This window comes from Macaca thibetana, chromosome 9 (assembly GCF_024542745.1).
Source record: "Macaca thibetana thibetana isolate TM-01 chromosome 9, ASM2454274v1, whole genome shotgun sequence".
NCBI classification, from domain to species: domain Eukaryota; kingdom Metazoa; phylum Chordata; class Mammalia; order Primates; family Cercopithecidae; genus Macaca; species Macaca thibetana.
The window spans coordinates 93860438-93882855 of record NC_065586.1 but is presented as its reverse complement, the minus strand read 5'-3'; the positions used below and the strand labels follow the sequence as shown (position 1 = coordinate 93882855).

Below are 22418 nucleotides of genomic sequence, written 5' to 3'. Positions count from 1 at the left end.
GTAAATAGACATGAGCACAAAGGGTAACAGGTGCTTATAAAGCATCATTAATTACGAGAGCCAAAAGGGATCATAGAGTTCAAACCAATTTTAGCTGCAGAGCCCTTTGTTCAAAGCTCGCATGAAAGTCAGACACATAAAATAAATAGAAGAAGGTGGATTTGGATGAAATGAGGCAGAACTTGCTTGCTCTACCACCCTCCACTCCCTGCAGAAGTCCCAAAGGTATCTCCCATCATCGTGGACCCCCTCAAGTGCTCAGCAGAATTTTTTTTAATCATCAAAGTAACACATGCCTATGAGTTTAAAACCCCAAACATACAGCAAGGCTTATTTTAAAAAGGCAAGAGTCCCCCACCAACTCTGTCCTGAGCCTTCCCAGTCTGTCTTCTTTCCTTTAGAAGAAATGACTTTTCACTGTTTTCGTGGTTTCTGTTTTAAATTCTTCTGATAATGATCTTTACTTTCTAAATGGTATACCTGTACTTTTTTTTCAAGATAGAGTCTCGCTCTGTCACCCAGGCTGGAGTGCAGTGGTATGATCTCGGCTCACTGCAACCTCCGCCTCCTGGGTTCAAGTGATTTCCCTGCCTCAGCCTCCCTAGTCGCTGGGATTACAAGTGTGTGCCACCATGCCTGGCTAATTTTTGTATTTTTAGTAGAGACAGTTTCACCGTGTTGGCCAGGCTGGTCTTGAACTCCTGACCTAAAGTGATCCTTCTGCCTCAGCATCCCAAAGTGCTGTGATTACAGGTGTAAGCCACCGTGCCTGACCTATATACCTGTGCTTCTATCTCTTGATTTATTCACTTTAGAAACTTTGTCCTGTTTTCTTCAGCGACAGAAGAGAACTTGGGTCACACCGATGCCCTCGCCTCCCCATATAGTTATGTCACTATTTAAACTTAATGTTTATCAAAGTAATACATGCAATTAGTTTAAAATTCCAACCAGGGACAAAGTCTTATGCAGGCAGTAAAACACAGACGTTGTGTCCTATCTCTTCCTTCCCTCCGTCCTTCCCATCCTCCTTCCCACTCAGGTAGGTTGGCTTGTGGAAAAGAGAACTCTCTGTTTAGTCCCCCTTCTAGTCCTTTTCTGTAGCACTCATCACCTTTTCTAGCAAACTGTATAATTTCCTTATTATGTCTTCTGTTTGTCTTGCCTGCTAAATTGCAAGCTTAGGTAAGGATCTTTGCTATGTTCACTGATGTATCCCAAATGCCTAGAATAATGCCTGGTTCAATAAATATTTGTTGAATTAATTAAAGCAGAGTTCTCTGGAAAGGGAGCTTCTTGGAGATACTGTTAGAATCTATCATTTTGTATCTGATTTGTTCTATGGGAGGGTGTATAAATGAAAATTTTATTTTGCAGATGATACTAAATTATAGACAATAGGGGTGGTGCCATAATAGATAAAGACTTCAGTTCAGACCCACTTATTGGCTTTCTATGTTTGGACAAATTGGTCCAATTACCTTGGAAAGAAAGTAGCTATTTGCTTAGCTTGGTAGACACTGGGAAGGACATGAATGATGAGGAAGTGACCTTTGCCAACCTCACTCTCCTAAGGTCAGTTTCTGCTTTGGAAAGGAGAACCAGAGGTCCCAGGAGTAACTGGGCCACCAGGGTCCCCAGAGCCAGAAGCCCTTAGCCACAGGCTAAGATTGAGCATCTCCTATGCTCCAGGTACTGTTCTGGGCACTGGCAGGAAGGAGAGAACACCTTTCTCACCACACCGAAGCCCAGCACTATCAGTCCCACGTTGCAGACGCATCTTGAAGTCCATCAGGGCCAGGAAGCCTTTCTTGAACCATTCCACTCCCAAATACAGGGCTTTCTAGACACCTCCCTCATGGTTTCTATCTTACCATGCTTTGCCTGGTAAACTCCTTAGAGGTTTTGGAATTCCTGACCATTGCCCAGGTCACAGGGCAAGTTCCGGCAATTGGAACATTTCCAGTCTTCCGAGTTCTAGCAGCCATTTCACCATTTCCTGCCTCCACATCATCTATTCCTCCTGCTGGGCCCCTGATATGCCCCTGGACCTAAAGCTTCCTTGGCCAAAAAGTGCTGGGGCCAGGCGCGGTGGCTCACGCCTATAATCCCAGCACTTTAGGAGGCCAAGGTGGACAGATTGCTTGAGGCTGGGGGTAAAACCAGCCATGTTGGCCAACATGGTGAAACCCCATCTCTACAAAAAAATACAAAAATTATCCGGGTGTGGTGGTGTGCACGTGTAGTCCCAGCTACTCAGGAGACTGAGGCGGGAGAATCACTTGAACCCAGGAGGTGGAGGTTGCAGTGAGCCGAGATCATGCCACCACACTCGAGCCTGGGAGACACAGAGAGACTCCACCTCAAAAAAAAAAAAAAAAAAAAAAAAAGTGTCATCCCTCCTCACCAAGGCCACAATACCCAGGACACCTCTCTCTCCTGGGTCCAGCGCATCTGGCCCCCACCCACCACCCCTCCTAGCCCTTCTTACCACTTCTCTTCTACACACACTCCATGCCAGCCACAGCCAGAGCAGACTTTGGTTTTCCACTCTCTCAAATGTGCTGTGCTCTCTCTCACTTCTGAGCTTTCACCTGTGCTCTACCTGGAATATTCCTTGCTCTTCACCTGCCTCTTCACCTGGCTAAACCTCTTCTAGTCTCGATTTACAATTTCCTTCCCTGGGATGAAGCCTTTCCTGTCACTCTGGCCTTGGTTATGTGTACCCCTATTACGAGCACCCTATACTTTCCCTATAAGTCATTCTTTCTACAGTTTATTTGTTTGTCTTCCCTATTACACCATAAACTCCTAAAGGCAGGAACTTTGTCTCCTCAACTGCATTCCCAGTGCCTAGAACAGAACCTGGAACATAGTAAATGCTCAGTTAATATTTATACAGGCAGGTGAGTTGACTTACAGGAAAGGGAACATCTCCATTCAGTTCCCCAAGGTTGAGATAGGGAGAGGCATGGTTCCAATCGTAAAGAACTTTATGGTCTTGTGTGGGAAATCTGGCTCAGACACCATGACACAGTGAGCATCTGACAGGTGCCCCAGGAACCTGTAGAGACAGCAAGAGTTATAGCAAAGCTGAGGGGGCAGAGATCCCAGCAGTCTAGTAACAGAAGTCTTTCCCTCACCCATAGGACTAGAGGTGGGTACTGAAAGATGAGGTGTTTTCTGCTTAGAGGAGGAAGATGCCAGACAGTGTGGGGGTGGAGAGTGGGCAGCTGGAAGTTAAGAAAGGGGAAGGTATGTCCGGAAACAGCAGCCCATGCTGGCGGATTTGAACTACTCTGTCAAGAACCAAAGCTGGAGCCAGATCATGAAGGGCCATGAAAGCCAGGACTGGGCCATATAGGCAGTGGGAGCATGTGAGGGCATCAGGAAAGCAATGTATTGGAACCACCCATCTGGGAGCAGTCTCAGGGATGGATGAGAAGGGGAAGGGGAGGTGGTGAGGCATGGGGCATGGCCTAGGAGTGAGGACAAAGGGACAGATGTGAGAAACATTTTCAGTGGGGTCACCCAGGGCTGCTGCTTCTGACTGAGAATATGAGATGGAGAAGGGAGGGGTGGAAAAAAGAATGCAGGATGACCCATCCGTCTCCCTGGTTGAAAGATGCTGTGGTCAGAAACCACAAAGGCAGACCAGGTGAGAATTACACATGGCAGATGTAAGGGGAGAGGAGAAGCATTCGTGGTTTTTCAGGACTGAAGGGATCATGTAAGACTGTGGGAAAAATGAGAGGCGTCTCTAGAATTGATGCAGTGAGTGATATCGTTTGTATATTTGTACCCACCCAAATCTCATGTTGAACTGTAATCTCCAGTATTGGAGGTGGGGCCTGGTGGGAGGTGACTGGACCGTGGGGGTGGATTTCCATGAATGGTTTGGCATCATCCTTTTGGTGCTGTCCTCACAATAGTGAGTGAGTTCTCGCCAGATCTGTCTGTCTAAAAGTGTATGGCCCCCATGTGACATTCCTGTTCCCCTTTTGCCTTCCACCATGGTTGAAAGCTCCCTGAGCCTTCACCAGAAGCCGAGCAGATGCTAGCACCACGCTTCCTGTAAAGCCTGAAGAACTGTGAGCCAATTAAACCTCTTTTCTTTATGAATTACCCAGTCTCAGGTATTTTTTAAGACAGGGTCTCATTCTGTCACCCAGGCTACAGTACAGTGGTGCTATCGTGGTTCATTGCAGCCTCAATCTCCCAAGATCAAATGATTCTCCCACCTCAGTCTCCTGAATAGCTGGGACCACAGTTATAAGCCACCACGCCTGCCTAATTTTTGTATTTTTGGTAGAGATAGGGTTTCACCATATTGCCCAGGCTGGTCTTGAACTACTGGACTCAGGCAATCTGCCCTCCTTGGCCTCCCAAAGTACCGAAACTACAGGCACAAGCCACTGCACCAGGCTGTGTCTCAGGTATTTTATTATAGCAATGCAAGAATGGCCTAATACAATAAGAATCTGTCATTTGACCTCAGGAGAGCGTTAAAAAGAGCTATGAGAAAGAGACTGGCTGTCTAGCCTTGGGCGAGATGGTGTAATTGAAATTGAAGATACCTCAGTTCAAATCCCAGCTGTGTGTCACTTACTAAGTCCATCACTGTGGATGAGTTAATTACCATCTCTGAGCTTAGGCTCCACATCTGTGAAGTGCAAATTGTAATACCAAAGTCACAGAAGTTTTGTAGGGAGTAAAATGACCTCTGGAAAGAACCATGTTCAGCTCCTGGTCTGTAGCAGGTGTTCAGCAAAAGTAACTCATGGAGAGAAGGAGAAAAAGATGACGGCAGCTGAAGACCCCGGACCCTGGAGCATCACAGAAGCCCAAGAGGGAAAAGCCTCCAGAAGGTGGATGAACAGTGTCAGTATTATAGAAAGTTCGGGATGAACTGGATTGGCAGGAATTACATTACTGAGTCTTTAGAGAGCATGATTTGGAGTACAAAAAGAGTCAGTGAACACGATGACAAAAAAAGCAAGACAGAAATTGCTACAAAGGCCAAAGTCAGGATTTTGGAGCTGCAAATAGATTATCCTATGAACATCATTTGAGAATAAAGACATCTGATTAACATAACAAGCAGTCTATAGGGTGGCAGCTCCAGAATGAGCTCCCTGGCCCCCCAGTGTCCCTAAGAATCCAGGCCTTTTTCATCCTTTCTCTACATCCCAAGCATACTGGCTTCTCATCCTCAGACTTACTGCTCGGACTTGCAAGGTGGCTGCTGCAGTTCCAAACATCATGTTCTCATGTATAAACATCCATGGCAGGCAGAAGGAGGGAGAGCCTACTTCCTTTTTTCAGGGAGATAAATCTTTCTCAGAAGCCTCCCAGTAAACATGCCCCTGTATCGCATTGGCCAGAACTCGGTCCCATGGCCATGTCTAGTTGCAAGGGCAGCCAGGAAGCTATCCAGCATTTTCAGACTCTATAGGAAGAGGAAGGCAAGGAAGAAGAGGTTGAAAATAGCCAGAGATTGGGTATGTGACCAACACTACCTACCACACTACTCATTTATGAAATCTGGAAATCATAAATATGGGGACACTGGAGATGATGGGGAGGAAGGGGAGAAGTAGGCTTCTACGTTAGAGAGAAAAGAGCCCAGGCTTGAGAGAGAAGGAAGGCTGCATCCTTTTCTGCCATAGTCAAGAAGGGTAGAGGGTGGGCCTGGAAACAGACTCTGAAGAGGAGAGAGTAATCTTAACCTTGGCGAAGACAAAAAATGGCTGCTTTGAAGAATACACTGGAACATTGAGGGGGACCACAATGAGATACCACCCTCTAAATCAACAAAACTTAAGAAGATATCAAGCATGGGCTGGGAAGGCTGTGGATCAACAGGAATACTTCTATACTGCCAAAGGGAATATCAGCAGGTACAGCCGCTTTGGAAAACAATTTAGCCTTACTCCATAACGCAGCAATTCCACTCCTAGATCGACACCATTGCATCTGTGGGTCCAGTTACGAACTGGAATGTTCTCAGCAGCACTGTGAAAGAAAAAACCTGAAAACAGCTCCAAACATCCTTAGGTCAGAGAATGAATAATTAAATCATGATCTACTCCCATAATGGAATAACTATATAACAGTAACCGACCAGGCGCAGTGGCTCATGCCTGTAATCCCAGCACTTTGGGAAGCCAAGGTGGGCAGATTACTTGAGGTCAGGAGTTCGAGACAAGCCTGACCAACATGGTGAAACCCTATCTCTACTAAAAACACAAAAATTAGCCGGGTGTGGTGGCGGGCACCTGTAATCCCAGCTACTCAGGAGGCTGAAGCAGGAGAATTGCTTGAACCAGGGAGGTTCAAGTGAGCCAAGATCGAGCCATTGCACTCCAACCTGGGGGACAAGAGCAAAAAAACCAGTTATAACACGGATCTCAAAAAAACCAGGTTGAACAAAAAAGGCAAATGAAAGATATATACAGTGTGGTTGCGTTTATCTTTACATAGAGTTCCAAAGCATGCAGAAACTAAAACAATATGTTACTTGGGTATGTAAACATAAGTGCAAAACTATAAAGAAAAGAAATGAAAAGATAAACACAAAATTGAAGAAAGCGATTAGCTGTAAGCAAACTTGGGGAGACGCAGACGCGTAAGTCCAAATAGGAAGGAAATGCTCTCCTTAAACCGAGCGGTGGGTACGCAGGTGTTCGCTGTGTTCTCGTTCTTTATACTTCACACAGATGCCAGAAAAATTATTTTGTACCCACTGAATAACTAATTAAAACAATTTGAAGATTAAAAAGGAGAGAGAATGCAAGTGAGATGAAGGTACACCTGCGAGCCCACCGTGGGGGCAGAAACCCTGTCCGTTGCGTCACCATCTGGGACCGGCAGAGCTCAAACAACATGGAGTTGAGACAACTGGGCGTTATGGCTGAAGTCTGGCCAGTTCTGTCTGGGTGTCACTTAGAATGGGAGAACCTCACATTTGGGAGGGGAAGGACGGTGGACAAGAGTGGGTTGGAGAGAGAGAGCCGAGACATTAGAATGTTTTTCCTTAAGGAACTAGGGGTAAAAAAAAGAAAAGAATTGCTCCCTGCATGCAGGGCTTGCCCTGGGCCTGGAACAGCCTGGCTTCCCATTGAAGCCTCCTGACACATTTAGGAAGGGGGAATTACCGTCTCCATTTCTTTTTAAGAGATAGGGTCTCACTCTGTCACCCAGGCTGGAGTGCACATCATAGCTCACTACACTCTGGAACTCCCAGGCTCAAGTGATCCTCCCACTTCAGCCTCCTGAGTACCTTGGACTACAGGCTCACATCACTGTGCCCAGCTAATTTTTTTTTTATTTTCCATAGGGACAAGTTCTTGCTATGTTGCTCAGGCTAGTTTTAAACTCCTGGCCTCAAGTGATCCTCCTGCCCCAGCCTCCCAAATTGCTGAGATTATAGGCATGAGCCACCGTGCCTGATCTTCCTTCTCCATTTTACCAAAGAGAAGACCTAAGTTAGTGACTTGCTCATGCCACACAGCAAGTGAGTGGGAGAGGCAGGTACTTGCAATCATATATAACCTCCTCCCAGTCTGGGCTGCCAGCCCTCCAGCCTCAGCTCATGCCCACTGCCCTTCCATCCATCCTTCCATTCAGCCAAGCCTCTCCTGCCCAGGGCTTTGTATATCCTGTCACCTCTTTCAGAAACCGACCTCCCACATCCTTCCCTAGCAGGGTCCTTCCCATCTTCAGGTCTCAGCTTCAGTGCCACCTGCTCAGAGGCCCCGCTTGACCACCCGCACGTCAGCGGGACCCCTTGTTACTCTCCTTCCCTGGACTCTGTCCCTTGCCCTCGTGCCTCAACTGTCCATATGCATCAACTGCTTTGCTTGCTTACTGTCTTTCCCATGTACTGGAACCTATGTCCCTTGAGGGCAAGGACTGCATGCCTCTATTTACCATGGCATCCCCACCGCCCAGCTCTAGGTCTGGCATGTGGCAGGTCTTTGACAAATGGTTGTTAAATAAACGCACAGCTGAACGAGACTAGTGAAAGAAGGCTGAGGTGAGAGACATGTAGACAGACTCAGACCCATGTCCCTGCTCAGAGAGGGGTCTATCCACACCCTCCGTGCCCAGAAGAGCAATTGGTAAGCCCCTTCCGCCTTCAGACTAGCGTCTGGGCAGCCCTGGATGCCCAGGAATGGAAGAGGTAAGACCCTCCAGATGGCATTGTTACCGGCAGCTTGGGCAACCCCTGCCCAGTGGGGATGTTCCCTCCCTCCATCTGCTCCTAATGAGAGCTTTCCTGACTGCAGCATTGGGCTCTTGGCAACCACTGTTCCAGAGGGTACCCTGCAGTTGGAGGGTGTTCAGAGATGAAATATCTGAAACAATGCAGGAACAAGGGAAATGGAATAATTATAACAGATGAAAAGACCCACACTCTGGGCTTTGCCAAGTTAAGCAGAATAGGATAATTGCATGCAAGGCTCCAAGGGGTGTGAAGGCCTTTGAGGGAGGGGAAGTATTGGGGATGACATGAGAGGGCATAATTATGCAAAATGGTATGAGATGAATCCCTGGGAATTTTAGGCCTAGTGGCAGGAACCATTTTCTCCTGGCGAAGCTCTGAGGTTGGGCAGCAGTTTCCTAATGGAAGGAGTGGAGTTCCACCCTGATGGCATTTAAGCCCACGTTAAGCCGAACCTGGAGACTCTACGAGTACACTGGCCTTAATCTAGAAAGCTGGGATCAGGTGTTAGGGGGCAGAGGTGACCTGATGGCAGGGTGGTACAATGGTCATTTGCACAGGTTTTCTGGTCAGCAAGAGCTGGATTCCAGTCCCAGCTGGCAGCCTTCTAGCTGTGTGTGACCTTGGGCACATGGCTCAACATCCCAAGGCCTCAATTTCTGCATCTATGAAATGGTGACAATATCACCTGTGCTTTAAGGTTATCGGGATGATTACATGTGATAACATAAAAGCTCTTGTCACAGTGCCCGGTATACAGGAAGAAGGCATTAAGTGTCAACTACAAAGTCTGCGTGGAGCCAATCACTGGCTTTTGCTAGGATCTCTGGTCCATGACAGGAGGAGGATACCGGCAGATCCCTGGAATCCCAAGGCTTTGATTGGCTCTGAGGTCCAACTTCCTGCAGGAGCTGCTTGGGAGGTGCAGGTGATAGCAGGCCCCAGCTCAGATATGATAGCTCTTAACCATGTGAGATTTCTGAGAGCTGGAAACCCTCAGCAGGAGAGCCTGGTTAGGCGGATGCCACATCTTCCTTTCCTTTATTTTCTAGGCAGGGGAAACCAACCAAACTCCAGCCTTTTGCGACACTGTGGGCACCAGGCCATCTGGTCTCGGGACCCTACTGGAAAGATGAGTGTTTGTAAGCATCTGTGCCAGAACAGATTTACAGAAGGACCCAATGTCTAGTTTAAAAGTGCCTGTTAAGAGTATTTCAGAGATGAACAGACTGACTTCCCACAAACTGAGGGAAGATGACAGTTTGGCCGGGTGGGAGGAAGCCAGGCCACCCAAGCCTCAGCAGCAGAGAAGCTCCTGCTGAGTGCTATGGTCGGGACGCAGGTGATTCCTGGCTTCCTCTGAAGCTGACTTGGCTCCCAAATGTCTTAGAATGAAAGCGGGAAAGGGCCATTTCCTTCAGCCAACAATGAAAACAAGAAACTATGTGATAAAAGCAGCATAAACAAAGTGCTATATGGGGTACAAAGGAACAGTGCACAGTCCTTCCTTTTCTGCACAAAGCTTTTCGGGAGGTGTGGGATCTGGGAGGGGTGGGAGCTGGGGGGCTGGGATCCGGGAGGGGTAGGACCTAGGAGGAGGGGGAGCTGGGAGGGGTGGGACCTAGGAGGGGTGGGAGCTGGGAGGGGTGGGATCCGGGAGGGATGGGATCCAGGAGGGGTGGGACCTGGGAGGGGTAGGAGCTGTGAGGTATGGGACCTGGGAGGGCTGGGATCTGGGAGGTGTGGGAGTTGGAAGGGGTGGTACCTGGGAGGTGTGAGAAGGCTATTTTGACCAGCAGAGTTGGGAGGAGAGCAATCCAGACTACAGAAAAAGCACGGACAGAGGCGTGGAGAGGAGGCAGTCAGCGAGTTCTTATAACTGGCCCATTTGGAATTAGAGACCATCCTGATCCTCACCAATCCCTACGCTGTCAGTTGCTCCCTGTGACTTTCTACCTGATCCAGTACGGGGATGCGGGTCAAGACATGGAGACAGGAACTGAAAGTGGGGTTCCCTGTGGGGTCCCCAGCACACTGATGGTTCAGGCTGGTGGGGTGCAGTGGAGAGAGCACTGGGTGGGGAATTAGGAAATCCAGGTTTGAACCCTAGCTCAGTCCTTTACAAGCTGTGTGACCTGTGACAGGTAACAGGCCCTCTCTGGACCTCCGGCTCTCCATCACTGACAGAGCAGGTGGGTCTCACGACCCTCAGGGCTCTCCCAGGCCTGACACCCTGGGATTTGCAAATTCTCCTGTGTTCCAGCTGTTCATATGTGTCTGGGTTTCTGTCCCTCATTTGAGTCATTTTACACACAAGACAGCAGGAAATCAGGATCCTCGAGAGGTCTGTGAAATAGAAGTCACTGAGTGTCAGAGGATATACCAAACACAACAGGCAGAGACTTCCCTATGGCTCCAGGGTGGCCAGCTTCATCAGCCCTGACTGCCCAGACAGAAAGAGCAAGGTGGGAGGAGCAGGTCCTGCATGGAGAGCCACAGCCAGAGAGATGCTGGATCCCAGGAGGAGGAGCCTTCGCCCACGCCCAGGGCAGGTTCCGGGGGACCAACTGGCTCCCGCATTGCTTCAGATAGCCCTGGGGTAGCTGGGTACTATTGACGGCTCAGCACTTGGCAGGGAGAAGACCTGACCCACATCCTGGTGCAGCAGGACCCCTCCCATTTGTTGACCCTTACTCTGTGCCAGGCCCCACGCCAAGGGCCTCATATCCATCATTTCACTTAGTCCCCCCAGCCCTCCTGGGAGGAGTGGTACCTCTGCTACACCCATTCTACAGAAGGGCAAGGAACTTTCCCAAGAGGACACATCCAAATAAGAAAGACAGGATTCCAACTCCAGTCTATCTGATACCTGATCTTGTCCTCTTTCCAGGGAGTCTCCACTTCCCTAGTGGGAATCCAGAGACGGGAGGCCAGCCTATTCCAAAATCCCACCACCGCCAGCCTGCAATTCCATTTGCCACTCTCTGAATGAAAGCACTGTTGTCTCCTGAAGGTCCCAGAGGGACACAATAAATGAGGAAGGTATCGGACTGTCAGTCACTCCAACAGGCCAGGCAATAAGCAAATGGGACATGGGCCAACAAGGTTTGACAGGGGATGAGGCTGGGACTATTGGGAGGGGAGGGGATCTGAGAGACACCTGCAGATGCTCCAGGAGGTGTGCCTGAAGAAAGAGGAGCTTGGTGCAGCAGAGTGACCGAGTGACTGCGGTATCTTACTCCCACACTTGGGTGCAGCCCAGTGATCTAGAAAGAACAGCTCTCTGGGGCAGAAATGCACAAGGCCAGAGAGCCTTTAGAGGAAAAACCTCTCTGGCAAAAGGAGTTTCGGCTGGCTAGGGAAGACTGCAGCTGGGGCCCTGCTCCCAGCATCTAAATCAGGCCACCCAGGCTCCGGGGCCCCCAGGCACTGGACCGCTTTGGGAAGTGGGGAAATTCCTCCGGAATGAGATGGCACACAGGCTGCCAGCCATCCTCCCCGGATGCTCACTGAGCTTCTGGCAGGGAGGGAGCCCAGAGCCAGCAGAGGGGCTGCATTTTGCCATCAGTGGGATGCCTGCGGGTGGGAGGGGCTGTCAGCAGGAATCCTGCTCCTGGGCTCCCGTGGAAGAGATGGGAGGGATGGAGGAAGCGTCTTTTCGAAGAAGCACAGCGAGCTTAGGGACCCTGGTCATGGCCCAGTCACACCAGCAGGGGGGCGCTGGCCCAACCTATCCTCCAGAGAGCGTATAAAAAATAATAACAATGCAATCCCTCCCCCCTCCCCCTCTGATGTAAATGACGAGTTGATGGATGCTGACGAGTTGATGGGTGCAGCACACCAACATGGCACAAGTATACATATGTAACAAACCTGCACGTTATGCACATGTACCGTAGAACTTAAAGTATAATAATAATTAATTAATAAATAAATAAATTTAAAAAAAAATAATAATAACATATTGCTGAGCACCAATTCTGAGCTAGACGCTGGAGATACCACAGGGCACAAAACAAGCAAAAGGCCCTTCTCTCATTATGTTCTAAAGGGAGTGACAAGCAATACAACACGAATACATAATAAACTAGAAGGCAATAAACACTTAGAAGGGATATAGAGGAGGGAGAAGAGATGGGGAGGGGGGCGGAGTGCTGGCAGGGTCCAGGGGGCAGTTTGCAATTTTAGGCAGCACGACCAAAGACCTCACTAAAGAGGTGACGTGGCCGGGCATGATAGCTCACGCCTGTAATCCCAACACTTTAGGGGGACAAGGCAGGAGGATTGCTTGAGCCCAGGAGTTTGAAACCAGCCTAGGCAACATGGTGAGACTCTATGTCTACAAAAAATTTTAAAAGACTAGCTGGGCATGGTGGCACATACCTGTGGTCCCAGCTACTTAAGAAGCCAACACGGGAGGATCGCTGAGCCCAGGAGGTTAAGGCTGCAGTGAGCCATTATTGCACCATTGCACTACAGCCTGGATGACAGAACAGGACCTTGTCTGAGGAAAAAAAAAAAAAAAGGTGATATGTGATTGAAAACCTGAAGGAGGCTAGACAGGGCAAGCTGTGTGGACACCTGGGGAGGAGTATTCCAGGCTCAGGAGCAGCAAGGGCAAAGGCCCTGAGGCAGGAGTAATCTGGCAAGTTCCAGGCATGGCGAAGAGGCCAGCAGCTAGAGCGGAGTGACAGGAAGGGAGCAGCATGGGAACACTTGGGGAGTATGCTAAAGGGCGAATTAGGTCAGGCAGAGCCTGAAGACCGTCACAAGGATTGCGGCATTTCCCATGCATGAAAGGGGAGTCCCCGGAGGCCTATGAGCAAGGGAAGGATATTATCTGCCATATGTCTTAACAGAGCTACTCTTGCTACCGTGTTGAGAATAGATAAAAGGAAACTGGGAAGCCCAGTTATTATTATCCCCATCACCATCACCATCACCAACTACAGCAGCAACAGCCAGTTACTGCCCCTGCCACCCACTTCACTGTTACTATCTAGTTTACATCTCACAACAACCTGTACAGACAGAGGGCCTTACTTCTCCCATTTTATAGCCTAGGAAACTGAGGCTTGGCCAAAGTCAGAAGGTCACACTAATAAACCCTCTCCAGAATCTGGCCCACTGCTCTGGCACCCCTGCCCAGCCTTGTCTCCCACACCTCCCTTCTCACCTGCACCCAGCCTCCCGCCCCAGGGAGCTACTCCCAGTTTCCCCAACTCCACACATTCTTCCAGGCCTCTGATTTTTTTCACATGCTGTTCCAGCTGCCTAGAACTCTTTTCTCCCATATCTAACTGCCACGTGTATTTCAACCATCTTTTGAGAGACAACTCAAGCTCTGCCTCTTTGGGGGACCCCTCCCTGATTGCCTCCAGCACAGCAGCTCATGGCCACCTCCCCAGAAATATGAGGCATGGCAACTACCCCGCAGCCGGCCTCCCACATACCATGTGAGCACATGGTCAGGGGCTGGAACTTATCAACCTCTGTTTCCCCAGCAATCAGTTTTGCAACCTGATAGGTCTCAGGTTCAAATCCTGCTGACACTCTGTTTGCCTAGGTGATTTTAAATTTCTCTGTTGCAATTTAATTCTGAATCACACTTCCTTCATGCATGTCCATTTCTGTGCACATACCCCTGTCCTTGGACAGATACACGCAGAGCCTTGGGCTGATGGGTGCCATCGCGCTTTAGAAGAATGATACTTGTAACAGAGGAGGAGGTGCATGGTGCAGAGGGAGCCCTGTGCACTTTAGAATCAGCCAGACCTGAGTTCAGGTCCTGTTCTGCCTCTCACTGGCTGTGTGGCCATGAGCAAATCATTTAACGTGGGCCTTCCTATCTTTGTCTATAAATGAGGCAAGTGATATCCACTCATGAGTTTTGTGAGATCTGAAAATGGTACAAATGCAATGTCTTGTATACTAAGCCAGAAGCCCCCACTTCTGGCCCAAGTCCTCTCTCTGAGGCAGGGCCTATAGATTCCTGGCAGTTTCCCCTGCCCTGGTACCTGGCACCCTGCCCCTGGCCAGCCCCACTGCCTGGCAGGTCCACATGCTCACTCCTTCCCTTCCACCACATGCTCACTCCTTCCCTCCCACCAACTGTCCTGCCTCCATTGCTACCAGGCCTTCCTGCCTGATTGGCCAGGCCAGCTACACTTCCAGCAGACAGTGGGAAACAAGTAACTAAGGAGGGGTGACGCCACAGCAAGGAACAGGTCAGAACAACATTTGATGCCAGCCACTAGGCAAACACCCCAGATCCTGGTCACTCAAGGTATTGTAACATGCCAGGTCCGGGAGGATTTGAAGGGCCAACTCTCTCACTTTACAAATGAGAGGCCCAGAGAGAGTGAGACACTAGCTCAAAGTCACACAGCGAGAGAGGAGGAGGCTTTGGACTTGTCCCTGGCCACACTCTTCCTACTGTACCTGCTCCTCCTCATCAGGGACCACATTTGTTTTCTGTTTTTGTTTCTTTTTTCTCGAGATGGAGTCTCGCTCTGTTGCCCAGGCTGGAGTGCAGTGGCACAGTCTTGGCTCACTGCAACCTCTGCCTCTTAGGTTCAAGCAGTTCTCATGCCTCAGCCACCCACATAGCTGAGATGATGAGTGTGCGCCACCACGCCCTGCTAATTTTTGTATTTTTAGTAGAGAAGGGGTTTTGCCATGTTGGCCAGGCTGGTCTCGAACTCCTGTCCTCAAGCAATCCTCCAGCTTCGGCCTCCCAAAGTGTTGGGATTACAGGCATGAGCCACCGCACCTAGCCAGAGACTACTATTGAACTGGACTGACCGCAGCTTGTTGAAGGCCCTGTAGCTCTGTTTCCCTTGAAAGATATCAAAACACTTTCAGCATCTTAATTCCCAAAGGCATGACACCTGACATCAGTCTCTTGAGTGGCCTGCAGGGAAGCCATTGTCCAGGTTCTATGCAGCCACCAAGTCCACTGACTAAGCTCCGAAATCCGCGGTCTCCCGAGGTTGCTGTTTGTTCTCTGTCTATGGACTGCTACTACATCTGCGGCTGCACTGTGCTTGAAACCTCAACAGCGCATCTCAGGGGTGGGTAGAGGAGGCTGGGATAAATGGAGCCCCAGCCTCTGGAGGCCTGACATGGAGGTTGCGCAGCTCAGTCCCTGGGCCTCACCCCTGGAGAGCCCCATCCAGTGGGGGTTCGGATGACTCGGAGATCTGTACCATAAGCAAACTCCTCCAGGGATTCTGATGTGCTGCCGTGTTGGGGACCACCAGCCTAATGCAGCCCTTCCCTCAGGGAGTCCCCTCCTCCACACCCTCACAGAAGGCCACCCATCAGGGGACTGGGAGCCCACCACCTCACAGGTGGCAATGCCCCAGCAGTGAGCACACAGACTGTGCCACGCTGAAATCTGCGTCCGGGGTCCTCGTCTGCCTTCTGTGACTGACTAGTCAAATGTCTCTTCTTCCTCAGGAACAAAATCAGGCCCTATTGCAGCCCTGTCCTCAACCCCCGGCCTCCCAGATGCTGTTCCTGCCCTGGAGGCTCCTGGTGTCCCCTTAGGCCTGACAAGGGAGAGACTCTCCTTGTCCAGCACTCAGGCTCCATTTGCGAGTAACTGTGCCTCCTCCGGCCCCACCCACACACGCCCACCTGCACCAGACACCGCCGAGCACCAGGACACAGTGTCCTCCCCGGCCTGAGACCAGAGCAGGCCTGATCAGGAACACTCAGGACCCTACCTTCTCTGCCCAGTGGCCTCTGGCTCCTGGTGCCATCATGTCTACTTGAGATATTTCCAAATAGAGAAGATGGAAACAATGAGAATTCCTCCCAAGAAACCGGCTTGAAATCAGAACACCCAGGTCCTCCCAGGACCCCACCACTTCCAGCTGTAGGACCTTGAGCGAGTCCCGGGGCCCATCTGATGACTGGGTCTGCTGAGGGAAATTCGGACACGCATCAGAGCCCACCGTGCCCTTCCCTCTTGGTGTCGGGGGTTTTCTCCCTTTGCCTGAGCCGTGGCCACACTCCCTTCCTAATCCTTCAGACAACTGACACACATACAGCTGTCGCCCTGGCCTGAGACCCTGATGTGGCCTGAGCGGCATATGGGCCCCTACCCAATGGACTAACTAGCAGCTGATGAGCCTTATTAAAAAATACTTGAGGCCGGGCGTGGTGGCTCATGCCTGGAATCCCAGCACTTTGGGAGGCTGAGGTGGGCAAATCACTTGAGGTCAGGAATTTGAGACCAGCATGGCCAACATGGCAAAGTCCTGTTTTTACTAAACAAAATATATATACAAAAATTAGCCAGGTGTGGTGGCGTGCGACTGTAATGCCAGCTACCTGGGAGGCTGAGGCAGGAGAATCACTTGAACCCAGGAGGCAGAGGTTGCAGTGAGCCAAGATCATGCCACTGCACTTCAGCCTGGGCAACAGAGCAAGACTCTGTCTCAAGAAAAAAAGAAAAGAAAAAAAGCCGGGTGCAGTGGCTCTCACCTATAATCCCAACACTTTGGGAAGCTGAGGAGGGAGAATTTCTTGAGACCAGGAGTTTGAGACCAGCCTAGGCAACACAAGGAGACCACATCTCCACAAAAACTTTTTAAATTAGCCAGCTGTAGTGGTGTGCGCCTATAGTCCCAGCTACTCAGGAGCTGAGATGGAAGGATTGCTTGAGCCAGAGGTTTAGGCTGCAGTGAACTGAGATCTCTCTACTACACTCCAGCCTTGGCAACAGAGCAAGACCGTCTCTAATAAAAAATAATAATAATAATAATAATAATTAAATAATTGCATAGAGCTGCCTAGCACAGTGCAGGGACATGAGGGCTCAGTAAATATTTGTGGTATCTAATTTAGGAACACCAACCTGTACCCACCAAAGAGAACAAAAAATGTACCTTAGTACTCACCTAGTTTAACCTTTTCATTTTACCACTGAGGGCTTCCAGAGAAGGGAAGTGACTCATCCTAGGTTGCCCAGCAACTTTAGTCCATAGTGGCTCAGTTTGCCCAGTCAGAAATCCCTGATGCTCTCATCGAAGGCTGTGGCGCTGACAACATCACAGCGAGAGGAGGACTCCGCGGTGCCCAGAATCCCCGCAGCGCCATTCACCAGAGGTGGACAATGCTCCCTCCCGGCATCCCCCTGGGCCTGGCTTCTGACCAGAACCCTGCCCTGGACATCTCAAAAGCCCTCAGGACCTCAGTGCTGCCACCTGCTCACAGAACGTGGCAGGTACGGGGGTGGACAGCCCACGTCCCTCTGCCAGGTTATTTATAAAGTGTTTTCAGATGAGTCAGGCACGGAGCTGCCCAGCACCACCATGGACTATCCCCTGGAAATGCTAGAATGATCCTGAGCTCTGGAACCCCACCACACCCCTTCATAGCCTGCTTCTCATGGAAAGCTAGAGGCAGGAAGCTGAGGCCAGGGCTGTGGGGCTGTTGTGATGCCCCCCATGATCCCTGGCAGGCCAGGCTTGGGGGACAGATGGGGAGGCCCCAGGAAGGAGAGGAAGGGCCTCAGACAGGCCCCCTTCCGGGCCACAGACCACATGGCCCTTCCTTCCCCTTCCCACTCCCAAACAGGAATGACAGACAAGCCCAAGAAGATAGCCCCCACCCCGTGCCCCTGGCGCTGGCTGCTCGCACCTCCATTCCTGTGTGTACTGCTCTCCGCCTCCACCAGGAGCCCAGCTATTTCTCTCTCTCTGGAAAGGGAGCCCAAGCCTCCAAGCCTCCCGTCCCCTTTTCCTGCTCCTGGCAGTGCTCTAATTACTTCCTCAGCTGGATGCTGCCTGCCATGGGTACCCTGGCCAGGGCTGCCATGAATAACTGCACCTGAGCTCACACTCAGCTTCCCACAGAGGCTGGGCCCAGTGCCCCTGCAGAGAGTGTGACCACTGGGAGCCTGGTCCTGGGGGCCTGGACTCCCCCGGCTGTGCACTCTGCTTTGTGAGCCTGAGCTGAGGGCATATGGGGGTCTTTGGGACTCACCCTCTCCTCTGCAGCCTCCACCACAACCCTGCAGGGGCTACTTGCTTGTTCAGCAATCCTGCCGTGTGCCTGGCATGCGGCTCAGCCCTGAGCAGGGGAGGAGTTGGGAGGGCAAGGAGATAAATAAGCCTGTCTGCCCTCCAGGGAGGCAAACATATAAACAACTCATTATGCAACGAGGAGGAATGAAGTTAGTGCTAAATTAAGGTACAAGCTGGGCACCAAGCCTGCAGGCCCTCAATTCTTCCCTACTTTTTTTTCTTATTATAAAAGCAATTCATACTCATTTTACAAAGAATTTGTATATGCAGATAATAAGAAGAAAATTATAATACATTCTTTATCCATCCACTCAAGGACAACTTGGTCCATACCCGTGGCCCAGACTTCCAGACTTTTTTTTAACAGAGCAAGGACAAGTCACAGATCTGAGGGTCTCTTTTCCAGGGACCACCTGCCTGGCTCTGAGACAGTCTTTCCAACTTGAAATTCACAGGAAATGTATAGAAAGATTTCAAAGCAAGATAATATGGATAGCATGACAAGTTCATGTAAAAAGAAAAAACCCAAAACTCTATCAATGCCTGGAAAATGTCTGGAAGGATACATACTAAGGGGTCACCATTTATCAGTTAGGGGGAAAGTGATGGAGGAGCAGATAGACTTTTTTCTGCTAGAAATGTCTTTGAATTGTTATAGTAAGCATGGATTTACATAAACTTCATGATTTTTTAAAATGAAAACTTTTTTTAAAATTGCTCAATGAATAATTTCCAAATTTTCTATGGTATCGTCTTATCTTTGCACTTAGAATAATATAATATGAAAACTAAAAGGAGGCACAGCCACTGCGGAGAGCAGTTTGGCAGTTTCTGCAAAAGTTAAACAGAATTTCCATATGACCCAGCTACTCCATGCCTTGGTATATGCTCTAAAGAACTGAAAACAGGGACTCCCCTTGTTCACAAATGTTCATCACATCACTATCCACAGTAACCGAAAGGTAGGAACAACTCAGTGTCCATCAACGGCTGAGTGGATAAACAAATTGTGTTATATACATGCAAAAGAATATTATTCAGCTATTAAAAAGTACTGACACTTGCTATAACATGGATGAAACCTGAAAACATTACGCTAAGGGAAGGGAGCCAGACACAAAAGGCCACAGAGTCTATGATTCCATTGAAATGAAATGACCACAATAGGTAAATCCATAAAGGTAGAAAGCAGATGAGTCGTTGCCAGGGGCTGAGGGGAGGAAGGGAATGAGGAGTGATTACTTAATGGGCAGAGGGTGTTTTTCTGAGGTGATGAAAAATTTTGAAACTAGTGGTTTTGAAACCGGTGGTTGTACAACATTGGGAATGTACTAAATGCCACTGAATTGTATAATTTTATTGATTGATTGATTGATTGAGACAGGGTCTCACTCTGTTGCCCAGACCAGAGTGCAGTGGGGCGATCTCAGCTCACTGCAACCTCTGCCTCCCAGGCTCAAGCCATCTTCCCATCTCAGCCTCCCGAGTGGCTGGGACCACAGGCACACACCACCGCACCCAGCTAATTCTTCTACTTTTTGTAGAGACAGGGTTTCACCACATTGCCCAGGCTGGTTTCAAACTCCTAGACTCAAGTGATCCTCCCACCTTGGCCTCCCAAAGTGCTGGGATTAGAGGTGTGGACCACCGCACCCAGACTGAATTGTACTCTTTAACATGGTTCCTTGTATGTTATATGAATTATATCTTAAAAAAAAAAAAAAGACCAATGAAACATTTTTAAAAATAAAAAAATAGGCCGGGCGCGGTGGCTCAAGCCTGTAATCCCAGCACTTTGGGAGGCCGAGACGGGCAGATCACGAGGTCAGGAGATCGAGACCATCCTGGCGAACACGGTGAAACCCCGTCTCTACTAAAAAATACAAAAAACTAGCCGGGCGAGGCGGCGGGCGCCTGTAGTCCCAGCTACTCGGGAGGCTGAGGCAGGAGAATGGCGTAAACCCGGGGGGCGGAGCTTGCAGTGAGCTGAGATCCGGCCACTGCACTCTAGCCCGGGCGACAGAGCCAGACTCCGTCTCAAAAAAAATAAAAAATAAAAAATAAAAATAAATAAAAAATAAAAATAAAAGCTTTGTCTCACTCAGCTTTCATGTCCCCCAACCCCTAACCACCTGGCCTTCGAGGGTCATGAAGGAAAAAGCTTCAACCTGCCCACTGGCAGGGCCGAGCCACTTGGCTCCCAGAAGGCCTTGAAGAGGCAGGGGAGTCCAAGAGAGAGAAATACCCCCAAGCAGGAGAAAGGAGAGGAGATCAGGGGCCGGAGCTAGGCCAGGCAGACAGAAGAGGGAAAGCAGCCATCCTGCACCAGGAACCACACTCCCGAGGAACCCTCAGATATCCCAGAGAGGTCAGAACTGCTATCCCATTCTTCAGATGAGAAAACCAAGGTTCAGTGTGGCTTGGAGGCAGGGCTAGAAATGTCTTTGAATTGTTATAGTAAGCATGGATTTACATAAACTTTATGATTTTTTAAAATGAAAACTTTTTTTAAAAATTGCTCCTCCTGACTCCAAGGAGGAGAGGCAGGGGAACCTGGCATAGTCCCAGGCCTGCAGCCCAGCGACAGCTCCTTCCGGCTGGCTGGTCCCCACTCCTCACCTGCTGGCCCCTGAAGGGCAGGTGAGGGGCATGGGATGGGGAAGGGGGAGCCTGAGGGACGGGCAGGGATGCACTGCATGGGCTGGAGGGTGAAGGAACTTACCCTAGCTCTACCCCTCTCCCTCCCTGCTTCCAAATCTAGATGTAACCCCTTGGCTGCCCGAGGCCTCCCCATCCCTCAACTCGTGCATGGTTAAGGTAGTGGTTAGGGCTTGGGCTCTGGTCTAGACCGCATGGGTCCAAATCCTGGCCCAATGACTAAATGGCTCTGTAATGCTCACTTCCATATCCCCATCTGTCAAATGGAGATGATGGCATCAGTCCCAACCAAATAAGACCAACGAAGGATAAAATGCTCAGAAAAGACTCGGCATAGTAACTCCTGGACATCTTACTTTTGTTTTAGTCAAACATCTGCTAGGATTACCAAAGCTTCTGGGGTTATGGGATTCAGGTGTGCTCTGGTCTCATGTCTCCTCCTGCTGCTCAGGGAAGCCCCCTTGCTATAGTGGATGCTGGTAAACTTGCCGGGGCTCAGAAGCACTGGCCGAGGCACCATGGCACTGACATTTCTGGGCCCTGGCTCCTCCAGCCAGCCCTAGGCTGCCCTCCTCAGAGCTGCTATCTGGGATTTCTTTTTTTTCTCTCAAGAACCCAACAGTTCAAACCCAGCTACCCAGCTCCTTGACTCTTTATAAGCGTTCAGATGGTCCTGCTTCTAATCATTAAGGCCCAATTACACCTGTATCCTGTTTTATAGTCTGTGGAACAATTTGCCAGGTATTACCTCACTCAGTTCTCACCAAAACCCAGTGAGGCAAGGATCATTGTTCCGTATATTATAAACATAGATTTGATATAAATATATAGATATAGACCTACCAGGTAGTGTCTGTTCTGAAACCTACTTTGTCTTATATTGACATAGCCATTCCGGCTTTCTTTTGATTAGTGTTAGCATGGTATATGCTAACCATCTTTGTACTTTGAATATATTTGTGTCCTTATATTTACAGTCGGTTTCTTGTAGGCAGCATGGAATTAACTCTTGCTCTTTTATCCGACAATCTCTAAATCGTGTTCAGACCATTGACATTTAATGTGATTATTGATATAGTTGGGTCTCAGTCTATCGTTTTGCTATTTGTTTTCTATTTGTTCTGTTTTTTTCCCCTTTTCTGCCTTCTTTTGGACTATTTTTGATGATTCCATTTTATCTTCGTTGTGGGCTTAGCAGCTGTAACTCTGCTATTTTAGCAGTTGCTTTAGTATTTATAGTACACATCTTGACCTTTTCACAATTTACCTTCAAGTGATGTTGTGCCACTTCACACCAAGTATAAGAACCTTACAGAAGTTACTTCCATTTCTCCCCTCCTGGCCTGAGATCCCCCTCTCTGGGTCATGGCTGGAAAACACTCTCCAGGCAGGGACAACCTGCTAACTCTCCCCCTGCTTAAAGTCACATAGGTCCCTGAACCTAAAGTGAGTTCACTAGTGTGAACTAGGGACCCCTGAATCTTGTAGCCTGATGT

The 22418-nt window shown here is 49.5% G+C and overlaps 1 protein-coding gene and 1 long non-coding RNA gene across 2 annotated transcripts in view; one reads left to right on the top strand and one right to left on the bottom strand.

Moving 5' to 3' along the window:
* Positions 1–18363, bottom strand: part of LOC126962109 (uncharacterized) — a 35772-nt gene extending 17409 nt beyond the window's left edge. Inside the window, exons 1-2 of the long non-coding RNA XR_007728593.1 lie at positions 17137–18363; positions 2921–3064 (exon numbers count right to left, since the gene is read on the bottom strand). This is a non-coding gene — a long non-coding RNA (uncharacterized LOC126962109). The remainder of the gene's footprint in view (positions 1–2920; positions 3065–17136) is intronic.
* MMS19 (MMS19 homolog, cytosolic iron-sulfur assembly component) overlaps positions 1–22418 on the top strand; it is a 458727-nt gene that overhangs the window by 73640 nt on the left and 362669 nt on the right. The window lies entirely within an intron of this gene.